A 17,696-nucleotide genomic window follows, 5' to 3' on the forward strand; every position below is an offset into this window, starting at 1 on the left:
GACATCAACCACCACTGAAGGTCTCTCTTGCAAGAATCTGTGATTAGAATCATGTAGTGCATCGGTAGCTTTTGGTAGGACCACATTGAGTGAAGAGGAGCCATTGAAGGATTCGCATATTCATCCTTGAGAGTGGTACAGCCAGGACTGCTGCCGCCATCAACCCTAGTACCTTCAAGACCTCTGCTGCTGTAGCTTTGTTCTTTGACACCAGTGAGATGACGTGTTGGCGAAGAAGTGAGACTCTTTCGATTGGAAGACGTAGAGTGGTGGTTGAGGTATCTAACTCTGCTCCTATAAAAACGGTATGCTGCGATGGCAATAAGGCAAACTTTTCAAAGTTGACTGTAATGCCTAATTGATGGCAGAGTGTCAGAGTATATTGTGCTGCCTGAGTCAATTGATGCCTGATGGTAGCAGTGAAGAGCCAATCGTCTAGGTATGGAAACACCTGGAATCCTAGACGCCTCAGGTGAACTGTGCCTACTGCCATGCATTTGGTGAGCACCCTGGGGGCTGTAGTGAGACCAAAGGGCAGGGCTTGAAAAGTACAGTTTTGTACCTACCATAAATGTAGATCTTCGAAGATCCACACTGCTGCAGTCCTTACATATGGGTAGTCCGCTGTCCTCGGTCGGCCCGAATACCAAAGTATTAGGCTGATGTCGGTCAAGGCGCTTAAAACTGACATCAGGACGTCAGGGTACAAAAGCGCATGACCGACGTCATTTCCTCAGTCTTTTCTTGCCCCAGATGTCAGAAGGCCCTAACAAGAAAGGCCAAAGCCAAAAACCAGCAAAAACTAACCAACCACCCGTGCACTAACCATATTTACAATATGTACAACACAAACCACACCACCACCTTCAACAACAGAGGGGAAGGAGGGAGGTAATTGGACTGCAGCAATGTGGATCTTCGAACATCTACATTTATGGTAGGTACAAAACTGTACTATGTTCTTCATCTCACATTGCTCCAGTCCTTACATATGGGTAGAATCCCAAAGCAGAGGTAAGGGAGGATGGCAAAACTATAAAGCATTAGGAGCTGCCAAAATGCCCTGTAAAATTGCAGTGGCAAATCCAGCCCTAGATTTAGAGTAAAGTGGAAGGTGGTAATGCTTAGAGAAAGTATGCACTGAACTCCAAGTAGCTGCTTCAAAATATCTTTAGTAGCCACCCCCCTTAAAAAAGCTGTAGAAGTGGCAGTAGCCCTAGTGGAATGAGGCCTAATCCCAGCTGGAATCTCCTTACCATGATGGGAATAACAGAAAGCAATACAAAACCAATCCACGTAGAAATAGTTTGTTTTGAAACAGGTTTGCCCTGAGAACCCAAAGCAAAAGAAACAAACAACTGCTGAGACTGCCTGAACCCTTTAGTTCTGCTCAAATAATATCGCAACTGTCTGTGTATATCCAAAGTGTGCAAAATCCTTTCCCTTTATTTTGGGGGTTTGCATAAAAAGTAGGCAAATGAATAGTTTGGTTTAAAGCCACACTAGAAACCACTTTAGGCATAAAAGAAGGGTTAGTACAAAGACACCCTATCCTTGTGGAAAATTAAGAAAGGCTCAACTGCCATAAGGGCCTGTAATTCAGAAACCCTTCTCGCAGAGGTAATGGCCAACAAAAAAGCAGTCTTCCATGATAAATATTTCAATTCTGCAGATGCTGCAGGCTCAAAAGGTTGTAGAGTGAGTTTCTCCAACACAAAATTGAGATCCCAAGCAGGAGTAGGAGCTCTCGTGGGGGTCTTATATTCTTTGCCCTCTAAGGAATTGCTTAAACAAAGGCTGAGAAAATAATGGTGGGTCACAGTCATAGTGAGCAGAAATTGCTGCAGCATGAACCTTTATAGAGGAGAAGGACAAACCTTTGTCCAATAACTCAGTAAGGTATTGAAGCAACACTTAAATTAGGTTTAGAAACATCAAAGTCCTTTGCTGTACTCCAAAATAAAAATCTCCTCCATTTATCTGCGTAAACTTTCCTTGTACTAGGCCTTCTGGCCTCCAAAATAACATTCAAAACTTGTTGTGGAAGCTGAGACCCTCCAGGGTTTAAAACAGAATATGCCAGGCTGTCAGATGTAGAGAATGAAGTTTGACATTGAGTAAATGACTGTTCTCCTGAGACAGCAGGTGAGGAATCGAAGGCAAAGGCCATGGAGGCTCCCGTACCAGACTTCTCAGTAATGGGTACCAGTGCTGTCGAGGCCAATCTGGAGCTATTAAAATCATGTTTGGCTTGTCCTGTCTGACCTTCAGGAGTACCTTTGGGAGGAGAGGCAGAGGTGGAAAGGCATACACGTGAAGATTGCTCTAATTGAATGAGAGAGCATCCACTTTCCAAGCTGTGGGATGAAACCTTTTTGTGCAAAACTTTGGCAGTTGGTAATTTAGTGGAGAAGCGAACAGATCTATGTCTGGAGTTCCCCATAACACTGTCAATCTCTGAAATACATGAGGATCCAATTTCCACTCGTGGGGATCCATAATTTGTCTGCTCAACACATCTGCTAAGGAGTTCTGTGCTCCTGGCAGAAACCTTGCCTGAAGATTTAGCTATAAACTGAGAGCAGTCTCCCACAAAATCATTGCTTGCCTGCATAGAGGATAAGAATGCGTTCCCCCTTGCTTGTTGATGTACCACATGACAGTTGTGTTGTCTGTTTGAATCAACACCTGCGCTGGAAGACGTAAATCCTTGAAAGCTATCAATGCAAATTGGACTGCTAACATCTCCTTCAAGTTGATATGTAGATGTTGAAGTCTGGCAGGCCACGTGTCTTGTACCCATTTTCCATTTAGATGAGCTCCCCAAGCTTTGTCTGAGGCATCTGTCGTTAAAATCTGACTCGCCTCTGGCAGGGTCACAGAGAGTCCCTTGTTTAGGTGACATTCCTGAGCCCACCACAAAAACTCCTTTTGAATGCAAGGTATTATCTGAATGACAGTGTCCAAATCTTGGCAGTGCTGTGTCCATACATTCTTGAGATACCATTGTAGCTTCCTCATATGCAGTTTGGCATTGGGAAGTACCAGAATACAAGATGCCATGAACCCCAAGGCTTGAAGGACTGTCCTTGCAGTCAGCCTGGACTGACGAGACAATTGGTGGAAGTAAAGAGAAAGATTCTTTTGTTTGTCCGGGGTCAAAAGGCCATCTGGGATGCTGTATTCAGTCTCACACCCAGAAAGCACATGTCCTGAGAGGGTACTAGACTGGACTTTATTTCGTTCACAGAATACCCCAGGCATCTTAACACTGCCATCACATACTGTAGATGATGAAGAAGTTCGTCCTTTTCTTGGGCGGAATCAGGCAATCGTCCAAATAAGGATAGATTTGTATTCCTCTTAGCCTGAAGAAAGCTACCACTGGAGCCAGAACCTTCGTGAATACTCTGGGCAGTAGATAAGCCAAAGGGCAATGCAGAGAACTGATAATGTGAAGTCCCAGCCCGAAACGCAGATACTTCCTGCAACTGGGCCTGATAGGAACATGAAGGTAAGCCTCCTTGAGATCCAGAGTCACCATCCAGTGATCTTTGCCCAGCAGAGGTAAAAGCTGTTGTAACGTCAACATTTTGAACTTGGGAATGTCCAGATATGTGTTGAGGATAGATAAATCCAAAATTGGTCTCCACGTGTTTCCTTTCTTTGGTACTAGAAACAGGCGAGAATAAAATCCTAGGCCCACTTCTGGCAGAGGGACCGGTTGTATGGCCCCTATTTGAAGTAGTAGAGAAATTTGTTTGTGAGCCTCTAGTCTTTGCTGAGGAGGAACGTCCGGCATGCCTTTGAAAGGAGGCAAGGTATGGAAATAAAACTTGTAACCCTGGTGTATGATATCCAATACCCATTTGTCCTGGGTAATCAACATCCAATTTTCCTTGAAGAGTGCTAACCTTCCTCCCAAAGGTGCTGCCAGGCAAGAAGGATCTGGCAGCTGAAAAAGTAGGTCATTGGGCCTGTTTACGAAAGGACTGGCCCCTGCCCTCACCAAGATTGTGCAGGTGAACTCCCTGTTCTAGGCCTGAAAGAACTCTGAGCTCTGCCCCTACCACGTCTAGATCTACCCCTAGACTGAGAATCATAAGAAGGATACGTCCACCCCTTAAGCAGGCCAATTCCTACTAAACTTCGGAGGCTGAACTTGCAAAAAATCTTTAACAGCCTGCATAGACTTAGCCTTGTCTTCCATTTTCTTCAAGACTGACTCCACAGGTGATCCAAACAACACATCCGACTGCAAAGGAGCATCCAAAATCCTTGTCTTAACATGGTCAGATAAATTCTGATCCTTCAGCCAGGCGTGTCTGCGAAGAACTGAGCCAGTGGCAGCCACCCTAGATGAGGCCTGCACAGCATCAAAACCACACTGTAATGAATGCTTACCCACCTGTTCAGAGACACGCACCAAATCTTGTAATTCTTTACACTCAATGCCTTCCGCCAGAGCATCCACCTTAGACTTCAATTGAGAAAGAAGAAAGTTTTGATATTTCAACATATGAAACTGGCAATTCAAAGCCCTCATAGCTAAGGTAGAAGATGTATAGACCTTCTTTCCCCATCTATCCAAAGCTCTGGCTTCTTTATCTAGAGGAACCGGATTTTTTACAACAGAGGCCTTGACACCCTTAGGTCCCTGACTAATAGTTTCTGGGTCGCCCTAGGACTCTTATAAAGATATTTATGAGCCTCAGGCACCCTGTAATACCTATCCGGTTTAACAGGAGCAGGAGGCAGAGAATCAGGATTAAGTGAAGCCTCTGCAAACACATCTTCCACAACATCCAGAACAGGGGTATAGCCAAGGGCCTATGCTGGGGTAACAGCAAAATTCCCTAAGCCTTTTCCGAGAATCAGAGAAGTCCTGACCTTCCCACTTAAAATGTTCCCTCATAGAATGAAGTGTCTCTGAAAAAGAAAAATCCTCTGGAGGAGAAGCAGAAGGAGTGGAATCATCTGCATCAGAATCAGAATAAGGAGAGTACTCCTGCAAGTCTTCAGCTGAAGACTCTGAAACATCCGAAGCCTGCTCAAAACTTCCCAACTCTGGCTCCACCCTAGGCCTCTTATCAGGAGGGGGCAAAGAACCTCTAATCAGAGTAATCAAATCTTCTGCCATTATAAGCATGTGCTTCTTAGGCACAGACCCTGCTGAACTAGGAGTGACACCAACAGAAGCTAAAACTGGCCTGCCTCTGGGAGAAGCCTTGGAAACAGAAAAAGAAGGCCTAACCACCCTAGGAAGGGAGGGGAGTACAGTAACTTGAGAAGCCCCTTCAGCCTGACCTGCCTCCTGAGAGACCACCTCCTGCAAAATCAAAGTCTCCCCCTGAGACTCCAAAGAAGTCTCCGTCGGAACCACCGGTTCCACTGAAGCCTCTAAAGAACCGGCGTCCGGAACGGACGACTCATCTTGCCTGGGAACTGCTTTGTCTTTGCGCTTCTTAGAAGCGGGCCGGAGAATCCAACGGCATATTATAATTGCACCGCTTGCCAAAGACCAGCCTAGCACAATCTAACCTTCGCTTAATAGTGCGTTTATTGAACCTAGCACAAAAGCGACACCCAACAACGTCGTGCTCAGGCCCCAAACAAGGAATACACAAAGAATGATAATCCCTATGCGGTATCTGTTTCCCACAAGAAATACAGTTATTCACTTTTCTGACATCCGGTAAAACACTGAGGCAAGAAAAAACCAAAATATTCCCCAACGGGGTACTTAGCCAACTTGGATTCGGTCTGAAACTCCGAATTCGAAAAATTTCAGAACGCCGAACGGCACTTGCAACGCTGCTTCTGCATCGGACCATGCGGCAAAAAAGACTGGGGAAATGACGTCGGTCATGCGCTTTTGTACCCTGACATCCTGATGTCAGTTTTAAGCGCCTTGACTGACGTCAGCCTAATACTTTGGTATTCGGGCCGACCGAGGACAGCGGACTACCCATATGTAAGGACTGCAGCAATGTGAGATGAAGAACATCTGGTAATGACTGGCTCCCAGCCAGAAACGCAGGTGATCCCTGGAGCGTCTGTTTATCTTTATGTGAAAGTATGCATCCTTGAGATCTATGGAGCACATCCAATCGCCTTTCCCTAGGAAGGGAAGAATGAACTGAAGCATGACCATTTGGAACTTCTCTTTCTTTACAAATTGGTTGAGTCTGCTGAGGTCCAAGATAGGTCAGGTCTCCAGTCCCCTGCTTTCTTTGGTATCAAAAAGAATCTTGAGTAAGTTCCGAATCCAACTTGGTCTGCTGGGACTGGTTGGATGACTCTTTTTTTCTAGCAATCTTTGGACCTCTACAATTGCTTGTTCCCTGAGATTGGGTGGAACATCTGGGATTCTGCTTACAGGAGTAGTTGGGGAAGAGAACGGTATGAAATATCCTCTGGAAATGATGCTTTGCACCCATGTATCTGATGCTATGCTTAGCCAGGCTTGTGGGTACAAAGACAAGCGACCCCAGACTGCCTCCAGAGCTGAACAGCCGGGCCCCCTTTCAGGAGCGCTGGTAGAGCTGACCAGAGAACTGGCCTCTGTCACCCTGTTGCTGCGGACCCCCTCTGCCGCGCAGACGGCGTCTTCCGTTATAACCCCCTCCTCTGCCTCTAGACGGGGTTTCTCTATGTGTGTCCTGAAAGGCTCCCTGTGCTTTTCGGAACCATATTTTCCCTCCCCTAGGGCGCTTGGGGTAGGGCCGAGTAGGGGTAGAAAAATGGACTCCAACGGCAGATAGGGTCTTGCCTTCCTGCTCACACCTGGTTAAAGTTTCCTTTACTTTAGGCCCAAACAGTGATGAGCCATCAAATGGGGTGTTGATAAAAAAAGACGTAAAGGGTTCCGCAAAGGAACAGAGACGCATCCATGCTTGTCTCCGCAGAGCAATGCCTGAACTAGCGGCTCTACTCGAACCATCAGCTGCATAAGATATGAGACGCATGGACAAGTTTACAACCAAGTTTAGGGTAGCGAGCTGTGTGTTGACTTTGTCGGCAACTCCTGCAGCTACTGTACCCTGGAGAGTATCTCCTAGCTCTTTCAGGAGATCTCTTTGCAGTCCCGTAAAATGGGTTAAGTAGTTCAGTGATCACAGAGAAAAAGTTGCTGAACTAAACATGCGTTATCCTTATCTATCCATGAACCTAGAATCTCTGTTAGGAGGATGGATAGATGTGGATGTTTCAGACACTTCCTTTTTGGTGGCTGCAGCTACCACCATGGCATCAACAGGCACTCCTTTGGTCAAAAAGGCTTTGTCCACCGGGGCAGAGATGAACTTATTTGGCTTCCGAAGGACAGGTTCCATGGCCTCCGGTGACTCCCATGCCTTATAGATCAGCTCCATGAGCTCATCGTAAGGTGGGGACACCCAAGAAGTGGAAGGTTGAGACCCAAAAGCCTTCAAGAGCACTGACTCGTACTCAGTAGGGGTTTTGGACTGCCAATCGCCCCTCTGACTAAGGATCTCTAATATCTCCGCATAGCAGATATCCTCAGAGGGGGCTCGAGGGGACCCTTCTGACTCATCCAAGTCCGTGTCGGATGTCAAAGATCCTGTGGGGAGTCTAAGTGCCTCCTCTTGCACAGTTTCTTCCTGGGTACCTCCTCAGTGGGGAGATCTGAGGAGGTCTCAGAAGAACAGGGGACGCTCTGTGGGGCCACTTGAGCCTCGGGGTCTCTACACTTAGGGGGACTGGTAGAAGTGGACACAGGAGCTTGAGGGGAGAAAGAAGCCCGAACTGGTGCTGACGATGTCTTAGGACTCTCCTCATGGCATCAAAAGCACCGTGGCTCTGACGAGAAGGGGTAGACAGATCCAGAGGGACTGCCCGATCCTCCCGCACCAAAACCATGGGTTCCAAGCCCAAGGTCGGAGCTGAGCTCATCCGAGCCGAAGCCCCAAGAGGAAGAGTCGGCACCAACAAATCGGTCAGGCTATTCTCCCTGGACCTGACAGGAGAGTGTCGGCTCCTAGCGTCCTTGGTCAGCACAGAGGACATCAGAGATGATGGAACCAATAACACCAGTGCAGGTCTCGGTTCCATAGGTTCAACAAGCATCGGTTCAGGCTCCTTCGGCTTTGAGAGTCCAGTACGGCTCGGAGGAGGAGTAGTCAAGTCCGGTTCAATGGTCTTTGGCTCCGACAAAGTGGTCGGGGCAGACTACAATTTAGCAAGTCCTGGTGCCCGTAGAAGCTTCTGCACTAGCCGATCCATGTCCATATCAGAGAGGCTGACCGAAGACTTTGAGGAATGACTTCGAGGAATGCACCGAAGGTGCTGACTGGAGCAGAGAAGATGAGAGAACCTCAGAGACAGGCTCCAAGACTGGGAGCTGGCTCCGAACCAAAGGGACACTTGGTTCCGAGGACTGTGGAACCGATGACCCTGTACCCTCTGATCTCTTTGCCTTCTTGGTTTGTTTAGAATCAGAAGATTTTGAAGAATTAGAAGAAGTGCTGGCACCTTCCTGGCTACCCAATGCCTCAGAAAAAGTATGCTGCAGCAACCCCCTATCTATGAGTTTTCTCCTTCTCTCTAAGAGAACCCTAGATGAAAAAGAGTGGCAAATACTGCAGGAGTCTTGAAGGTGTTTAGCCCCCAGACAGTAAACACATTGGACATGTCCGTCCGTGACGGACATTTTCTGTCCACAATCTGGACATTTCTTAAACCCCGATTTAGGGTGAGACTTTTCTCTCTCATCCGACATATTATAAGAGACACATCGCAAAATTAACCTGTAAAGGTTAAATACAGGGCTAACTAAGCCCACATTAAACAATATACTAAGAACAAGTAAAAATTGTTAAACTAAATAGGGCTAAGAAAGGGCCCAACACTAAGAAAAACAAGTCAACACAGGGCACTATCACTACAATCTAACCTACTATAAACTATTATTATTTTTAACAAGAAACACACGTGCACACACACACACACACACACACACACACACACACACACACACACACACACACTAAATATTAATAATCTCTCAAAAAGAGAAGAAAAAAGTTTTTTAAAACTTGTGATTTATCAAAATAGTCCAAGCTAAATAGATCACCAAGATCTCTCTTGCCGCGGCAAACTAGATCTGAGGTCATTCTAGCAGTGCATTGTGGGATAAGGGGCTTGGTCCTGAGCTACTGGCAAACCTTGAGCTTTGCTATTGGCCGTGTTGGAGCCGAGGATCGGCTCCGAACCCATCAGTGAGAATGAACGGCGAGATTTAACAACTTCACATTATATGTTATTGTTTAGTGGCTTCGGTCCTTGTCGATTTGCCATAAAAACCCAAAATTTATGAGGAACGGACCAAAAATATGAGGCAAGAATCTGGACACTCAGCAAAAATCTGGATAGCTGAGAAGTCTGCACAGCCCTGGAATAGCCGATCTCGATCCCGCTTTCATGTAATACTGGCTTTTGAAAGCTGGTATTGCGTTTGCGGTCAAACCTCTGCACCAGTACTCTGTGTGTTTTCTTAACTGTAGCAACTGTTGCAAACAGTTTGCTGCATTTTAAAGTAAAAAGAAAATCTTTTTTTCTTTTTAAATATGAGTCAAGAATCTAAACATTCTGCTACAGTTTGGACAGTTTGCTGTGTGGTGGACCTTCACTAAGATGAGTCTAGTGCTGTGTTTCAAACCTCGCCCACGTACAAGATGAACAATTAATGCACTGATAAGACTGTTAGTAATGTTAATATCAGTGAAGAGGCTGCCATGCCACATTGTAGTAGTGCAGTGTGTACGGGTAAATGTGGTCACATATCATCAAAGATAATGTATTGGCTTGTCCGTAGGTAGTGGCTGACAACTTAAAGCTGTTTACTCCACATATTCAGTGGTGTCATTACCCTTTTTAGTGTCTCTGCCTCCATACCCCCATGCTTGTACTGTGGGAGTGGTACTTACGTTTGAGCACATAATCATCTGGGGAAGTTTTCCCTAGAAAAATGCATTGCTGGGAATGCGAGGCAGATAGAAAAAATCAGTATGATTGTACTAACTGAACAGCTGATGCGCTAATAGTTTAAATACGTTATAAGAAAGAATCCTTTGTGGTGTGTGTGTGTGTTCTTTTCTAAGTATGAGAATAATTTCTCTTTGAAGTGAAATTTTTGCAAAGTGTTTTTGTAAACCATACAGAACCATTAAAAAAAAATGAAAAGTGTAGCAATACTTAAACCAATAAGTATTGCACAGTCAATAAAATGACTCGCTCACAGCTTATTTTGTGAATTACATATAGAAAACTTTGAAGTTTTCTGCATGCAATTCACACTAAAATAAGCCGTGGGTGAGCCGTTTTATTGAATGTGCAATACATATTGGTTAAAATAAATTGTAAACATATCAAACAAAATGCAAAGGAATATAATAAATTGAGTGGATATTATGAATAAGCAGGTGCATTCAGACATCGATAAAATACCCCCACCCACGCACCTTTAATATTCATCTAGTCAATGAATTCTGTAACTACATTAAAATGAGAAACTGATTAAATCTGTTCACTTGGTGTCTTCAGTGTTGTTTTGCCATTTATGATTAAAGATTTCAGAGAACTTTGGATACACTACCTTTGTTAAAATTTTATTTATTTATTTATTTAAGTTATTGATATCTTCATATGCATTCATACGGAGTGTTCAGCAGATACACCTCAAGGGACAGATTTAGACATAGTAAAGAAAAGCTCAGAGTTGTGAGCAGTAATACAGTATAAACTGGAAAATAGCAAAACACCGACAAACTGGAACTAAAAACCAAAAAGGCAAATAAAGTCCAAGAACACTGGCATGGCAAAGGAAGCCAAATAACCCTTTATTGTTGTTTGTTTGTTTGTTGTAAGCGCTTTCGGTAAGGAAAATCTTCCCCACCTTCCTCAGACAAAAAATGTTACAACCATAAAACAGTAAAGTGCTTGTTAAATACTTAAATGGTTGTGACCTCATAATTATTCATCAGAAACTTAAAAGGCTAACATTATTTTTAAAAAACATTGTCTCAGTACAAAATACACTTATATTATAAAATCAATTAAATTATGGTGTATATAACTATATGTATGTGTGTTTAAAACCTTTTCATGAGTATACACCCCTGATAACCAAAAAGTTAGCACACAGCAAGCAAGCAAAAATAATACATATGATTATAATAGGCGAACCAATCTGTATTAGACAAACTTAATAGCATGTAAAATATATAACTTTTAAGATAAAAGCTATATACAATGAATGTAATAAAATGAAATGAAATATATATAGTGCTATAGATTGTAATATAACACAAGTGAACAGTTCTTAAAATTTTATAGATAAATATGTATATTTTTATATATTTTTTATATATGTATTTTTTATGTATGTATTCTTTATATATATACATATCTATTTATCTCTCAAAATACTTGGATATAGAAGACGTTTAACGTCTAACACCCTAAATCTCAACAAAAAAATGAAAATGAATATAAATAATTTCATCTATTTAATGCCAATAGTTTCAAAAAACACTTAATGGACACTATCTCATTCAAACCAGGAGCCAAATATGCAGCAGTACGAATCTGCCAAAAAACCTCTTGTTGTTCAAGCTTTAACTGCCATGGACCCCCTCTCACCTGTGGTTGCACTTGTTGCAAAACTACAAAAGCGAAGTCATGATCTACATTACCATGAACATGTTTAGTTAGTGCATTGTTCAAGTCATTCTTTTGAATGGCATATAGATGTTCATATATCCTTTTCTTGAGTGGTCTATCGGTCTTACCTATGTAAAAATCTGGACATTATTTATATTCATTTTCATTTTTTAGTTGAGATTTAGGGTGTTAGACGTTAAACATCTTCTATATCCAAGTATTTTGAGAGATAAATAGATATGTATATATATAAAAAATACATACATAAAAAATACATATATAAAAAATATATAAAAATATACATATTTATCTATAAAATTTTAAGAACTGTTCACTTGTGTTATATTACAATCTATAGCACTATATATATTTCATTTCATTTTATTACATTCATTGTATATAGCTTTTATCTTAAAAGTTATATATTTTACATGCTATTAAGTTTGTCTAATACAGATTGGTTCGCCTATTATAATCATATGTATTATTTTTGCTTGCTGTGTGCTAACTTTTTGGTTATCAGGGGTGTATACTCATGAAAAGGTTTTAAACACACATACATATAGTTATATACACCGTAATTTAATTGATTTTATAATATAAGTGTATTTTGTACTGAGACAATGTTTTTTAAAAATAATGTTAGCCTTTTAAGTTTCTGATGAATAATTATGAGGTCACAACCATTTAAGTATTTAACAAGCACTTTACTGTTTTATGGTTGTAACATTTTTTGTCTGAGGAAGGTGGGGAAGATTTTCCTTACCAAAAGCGCTTACAACAAACAAACAACAATAAAGGGTTATTTGGCTTCCTTTGCCGTGCCAGTGTTCTTGGACTTTATTTGCCTTTTTGGTTTTTAGTAATACAGTATAGTCAAAGATAAAAATTAATTTGTAATAAGTTAACCTTTGGCAATTCCATTGGCTGTGAATGAAGAAGCAGATTGCATTCTTGATTATAGGTCCTCAAATTTACACTCCTAAACATATGGTGGATACCTATACTCATGGTATGCTATGTGTATTAGTATCATACTGATGCATGTGTGCAGGTATTGGTATGCAGGTTACCACCTGAAGCACCCATACAAGGCTGCACAACCTTTTGTAGGTTATTTCTTTTACAAATGAGTTGTATGAGGTTGAATAAATAAAAACACATTTTAATTTTCCAGAATGAGTCTCATTCACAGTAACCTGAGGAGAAGAGCTTGATCAGTCACTGGGAATTTTACCTCCAATGGGACAGAGTAGCCTGGTTCAATACACATACTAAGTACTTTTTGCTGCAGTTTGACTGACAGTCATATAATGCTACACAGTATAAGGTTGTTCCACTCCAGCTTCTTGTAGGCATAGCCGGCCTTAGGCATAGACAACTAGGTGTTTGCCTAGGGTGCTGTTTTAACAGGGGCACCTTTCCAGTAATCTGGATGGTGTAGGTATACCAGGATGGGGGCACTGTGGAGACCTTTTGCCTGGGGCACCAGCTGAACAAAGGCTGGCCCTGCAAAGTTCCAGGTACCATGTCTTACTGGATATATAATAATTTTTGGAAGTGTTCTGTTTCAAAACTGTACATATATACAGGTTGATAATAAGTGTTGTGGGGGAGGAAGAGGAATTATTTAGAAATATCATTGTGTGAAATGTCTGTATATGAGAACTAGTTGAATGCAATGCTATTTTCCTCTTATTTTACAGTTACCCTAAGTGTGAATTAGGTAGGCTTTACTTAAATAGAATGGTGGTATGTGTCCTTAGTAATCAGTTTACAGTATTATTATTTTAGTGTCATATCCCAACTAATGTGAATTTATTGAATGTTACTTCTCAGAATGAACTTGTATACATAGCTAGTTGCCTTAGTGGGTAAGTGGTTGAATGAACAAATTCCTGAAGACATTGTGTGTGTGCATCTGTTTGTATGGGGGAGGGGGCAGCTACTCAGACCTGGTAGATATACAGAATAAATGGATCTGAATTACTTCACTGGCAACGTTTAAGCTCATAGTGATAGCTAACATATAGTGTTAAGAAAGGCCAGCAAAATACAGCTAGAGGCTTACTGCCATGTGTGTGCATTTTTTTTTAATGTTTTTGGGGCATATATGTGTACACAGCATAGGCCGCAGTAGTGCAGCAGTTAGCATTGTTGCCTCATAGCAAGAGGTTCTTTGGTTCGATTCTCGGCCGGAGTTCCTTCTGTGTGGAGTCTGCATGTCCTCCCTGCAGCTGTGTAAATGATAAAGACATGCAGGTAGGTGCATGCGTGAATGGGTGTGCCTTCCGTTTAGGTTGGGCATCAGGCTGGCACCTCGGCACCATAAAAATCCATTGCCAATCATTAGCAGACCAGAGTTCCGCTGTGGTGACCCCTAACCGGGTAAAGCCGAAAAGGCAATTATAATTATATGTGTGTACACAGCATATATTTTGTCCAGCATGCTGATATACTAAAATTGTGGCACTTAGAGTGCTGCCTGTAGCCGGATTACATCATAACAAACATTATCATGCAGAAAGGGCAGAATAAGCTTCAAATTACATGTACTGAATAGCACTATTCAGTAATGATGGCGGGGTTAGAACATCATATCGTAGAGCACACTGTATGAAGGAGACATCTTAAGAACCACTGTACATGTTTTATAGCAGTTTTGAGAATGAATTTCTGAAGGTTTATATTAATACAGACCTTAATGTGGCAGAGCACGCATATCTGTCTTGTTGATGTAGGTGGCATATATTAATTTCATTTCACAATTTCTTTTACAGTTTCTTTACCAGATACCTTTTTAGGGTTAGTGTTAGCAGAAATTAGTCAACTGGATGGGGGAAGTTCAACCTGCTAACTCTAATCCTACCCCTTCCTCTAGTAGTAGTAGTTGCAGTGTGTAGACTACTGTAAGATAAGTAAAAGATATATGCTGTTTTCCCCACTGTAGTGCAATCATGGAGTTAGTATATGTAGTTAGAAGGGGTGTGGGGGGGACCACCTAGTTTGGTTTTATATCGTCTAGTTTCTGTAAAGAGGGTACGTAAGTAGTTTTTTTAGTTCAGGAAAGAGTTAGTTATTGGTGTTGTAAGTGTGCATGTCTATAGTTTACAATTTAGCATGTTGAAATTTAGCATTGTTAAGGTTTCAGTCTAATGAGTTTCAGTCAAGTGAGTTGTTAGTATTTTGAAAGTTCGATATTCTGGTCTCAGTCAAATAGTATTTCAATCATTTGTAGTTGATATATATATATATGTGTGTGTGTGTGTGTGTGTGTGTGTGTGTGTGTGTGTGTGTGTGTGTGTGTGTATATATATATATATATATATATATATATGTATCTGTTTATCTGTATGTGTGTGTATATATATATATATATATATATATATATATATATATATATATATATATATATGTATCTGTTTATCTGTATGTGTGTATATGTATGTATATATATATATATATATATATATATATATATATATATATATATATATATATATATATACATATACATATACATATACATATATATATATATATATATATATATATATATATATATATATATATATTTAAACAATACATACAGATTGTTACATACAGTGGCAGAGTTGAAGATGTTAAGATTGCAATGGGTGTGACGAGGATGGACAGGATTAGGAATAAGTACATTAGAGGGTCAGCCCAGGTTGGAAGGTTTGAAGACATAGCCAGAGAGGCAAGTTTACGTTGGTTTGGACATGTGCTGAGGATGGATGCAGAGTATATTGGGAAAAAGATGCTAAGGATGAAGCTGCCAGGTAACAGGAAAAGAGGGAGGCCTAAGATAAGGTTTATGGATGTGGTGAGAGAGGACATGCAGGTGGTTGGTGTGACAGAGCAAGATGCAGAGGACAGGAAGAAATGGAAACAGCTGATCTGCTGTGGTGACCCCTAATGGGAGCAACCGAAAGAAGAAGAAGAAGAAAATTTAAACAATACATACAGAGAAAAAGATTTATTCATGTGTATATCAAATATGACACATAGGTAAACATGTGTATAGGATAGATATATAGTTACATTTAAATATAGAGAATGTGTGCATGTGGGTGAGGTATATGTATGTTGTACATGGAGCAGAAATGGGAGAAATGAAAGGCACAGAAGCTAAGGCCACAAGATGTTGCTGAATGACATTTTGTTATGCCATACACTCTGGCCCCAGTGGCAAACTTTTCTTTAAATCAGGCAGGCATATGGCTCATCATATCATCCTGGAATGTTCATCAGTGTTCTGCTATGCTGTGCCGTCTTCTGTAATGTAGTATGGTGTAAATTCCTTGCTTAATATTGCACTGAGACTTTTAAGAATTATACTCTCGTGTCACAATCTCGGTAGCATACATAAGTACGATCTGCGAGACTTGTGACTCATTGCACTTTTACTATGACGTACAATATATTTTTTGTGAATTTTACTGTTTTTGTCTAAGTTGCTATTTAAGTATGTATAATTACTAAATTACACACCCAAGTGGTAGATGAGCAGATAAACAGTGCTTCTGATGATGGTATTCTAAAAATTAGTATTTTGTGAGAAAGAAACTGGCACCTTCTTATGCTTTGGTATTGTTACTGTGGTGGCTAAGTATTACTACTACTACTGCTTTCTTTTTGCATTTTCAACGATATGATTTTAAACTTCTAAAACTAGGAGGTCCTTTGAAACATATTTAGTACTTCAGTTTACAATTCAGTGTCTAAGAAAATATGCGTCCGAGTGTTATGCAGTTTCTAGTTGTAAGCATGTGTGAGGGGAAGGTTTGGTGCAATAAACAGGTTGGCTTGTTGATGCTGTGAATTTAAAGTTTTTCATAGCATCCTACCTCCCATCTCCAAATTGAGGAACACTAGCCTTCATTATGTGGAACAAATTGGCAAACTGTGGAGCACTTACTAATGGCTTACTAACAATTTCAAATAGGAAGGTCGTATGATGGCTAAAATATGCTGGTTTATGTATAAAAAAAAAAAAAAAAAAAAAAAAAAGATCTTTTAAAAAATTAATATGATTCATTTTCATTTACTATGGATATCAGTTAAATAATTCCTTAATCTGAATGTTTAACAGACCCTTTCAGTGTGGAATTTTGAGGAACATGAACTTTTTAAGACCCCAAATGAGGTACATTCCTCATAATGAGGTAGATTTGAGAGGTATGAAGAGTCATGTTTGCTTGTATATATGCTTAAACTATGATAAAAAAACTTATGTTGGCAGTATTTTTTATTTTAAAAGGTCAACATTGACCAATGAGGCAAGTACTGGTCTTTAGATGTAAAGAAATGGGCACTGGGATTGATTACTATTGCATTTATATGAAGACAAAAATTCTGGAACAGAGTATAGTTTTGACTGGGTATGAGTACATGGCAACTGTCTTTAAGAATTCTAGTCCATATGGGGAATGGACTGTTTGTGCCTCATAAATTACTGGTTCATATATTAAAGCAGTTTATTATATGGAGTGCGGTTGGAGGCTTATTAATTGAATTTAAAGGAAGGCAGTACTGATCAGTGTTCTACATAGTTGATGACTAAATGTATGAGTTGATGGTACAGTGACAAAAATATTAGCAAAGAAGGAAAGTTGATGGCATTTTTAATCTGTAGGACATGACAAGTTAACTTTATATAGTGCATGAAATTAGTCTTCGATGTGTGAGGCTGTTACTGCTTATGCAAGCAGTGTGTCTGTTACATGGATAAAAGCTTTTCATAAACTCTGAGTTAATTTTCATTACCTCCCCTCTATATTGTGAAGTCCTTATGTACTGGAAATATATAAAGACTTGAACATTTGATTTTATTGCCTTTTTTGTAAATAACACCTCTAAACTCTTAGGTTACAATTGTGAATACAAGCATTATAATGCATGTTTATATTACCTTATGCATATTGTATTGTCTGTAAACATTTTTATGGTGTATGTAATACTTTGTGGAGCTTTTCTCCCAGGGCCTCTGC

At 40.7% G+C, this 17,696-nt stretch overlaps 1 protein-coding gene across 1 annotated transcript in view; it reads right to left on the bottom strand.

Annotated features, from left to right (window-relative positions):
* Nucleotides 1-17,696, bottom strand: part of LOC122793328 (protein RUFY3-like) — a gene marked incomplete in the record, with an annotated part of 2,132,439 nt that overhangs the window by 1,569,666 nt on the left and 545,077 nt on the right.

Source organism: Protopterus annectens, chromosome 2.part0, assembly GCF_019279795.1.
Source record: "Protopterus annectens isolate FY-2018-M chromosome 2.part0, PAN1.0, whole genome shotgun sequence".
Taxonomy (NCBI): Eukaryota; Metazoa; Chordata; order Ceratodontiformes; family Protopteridae; genus Protopterus; species Protopterus annectens.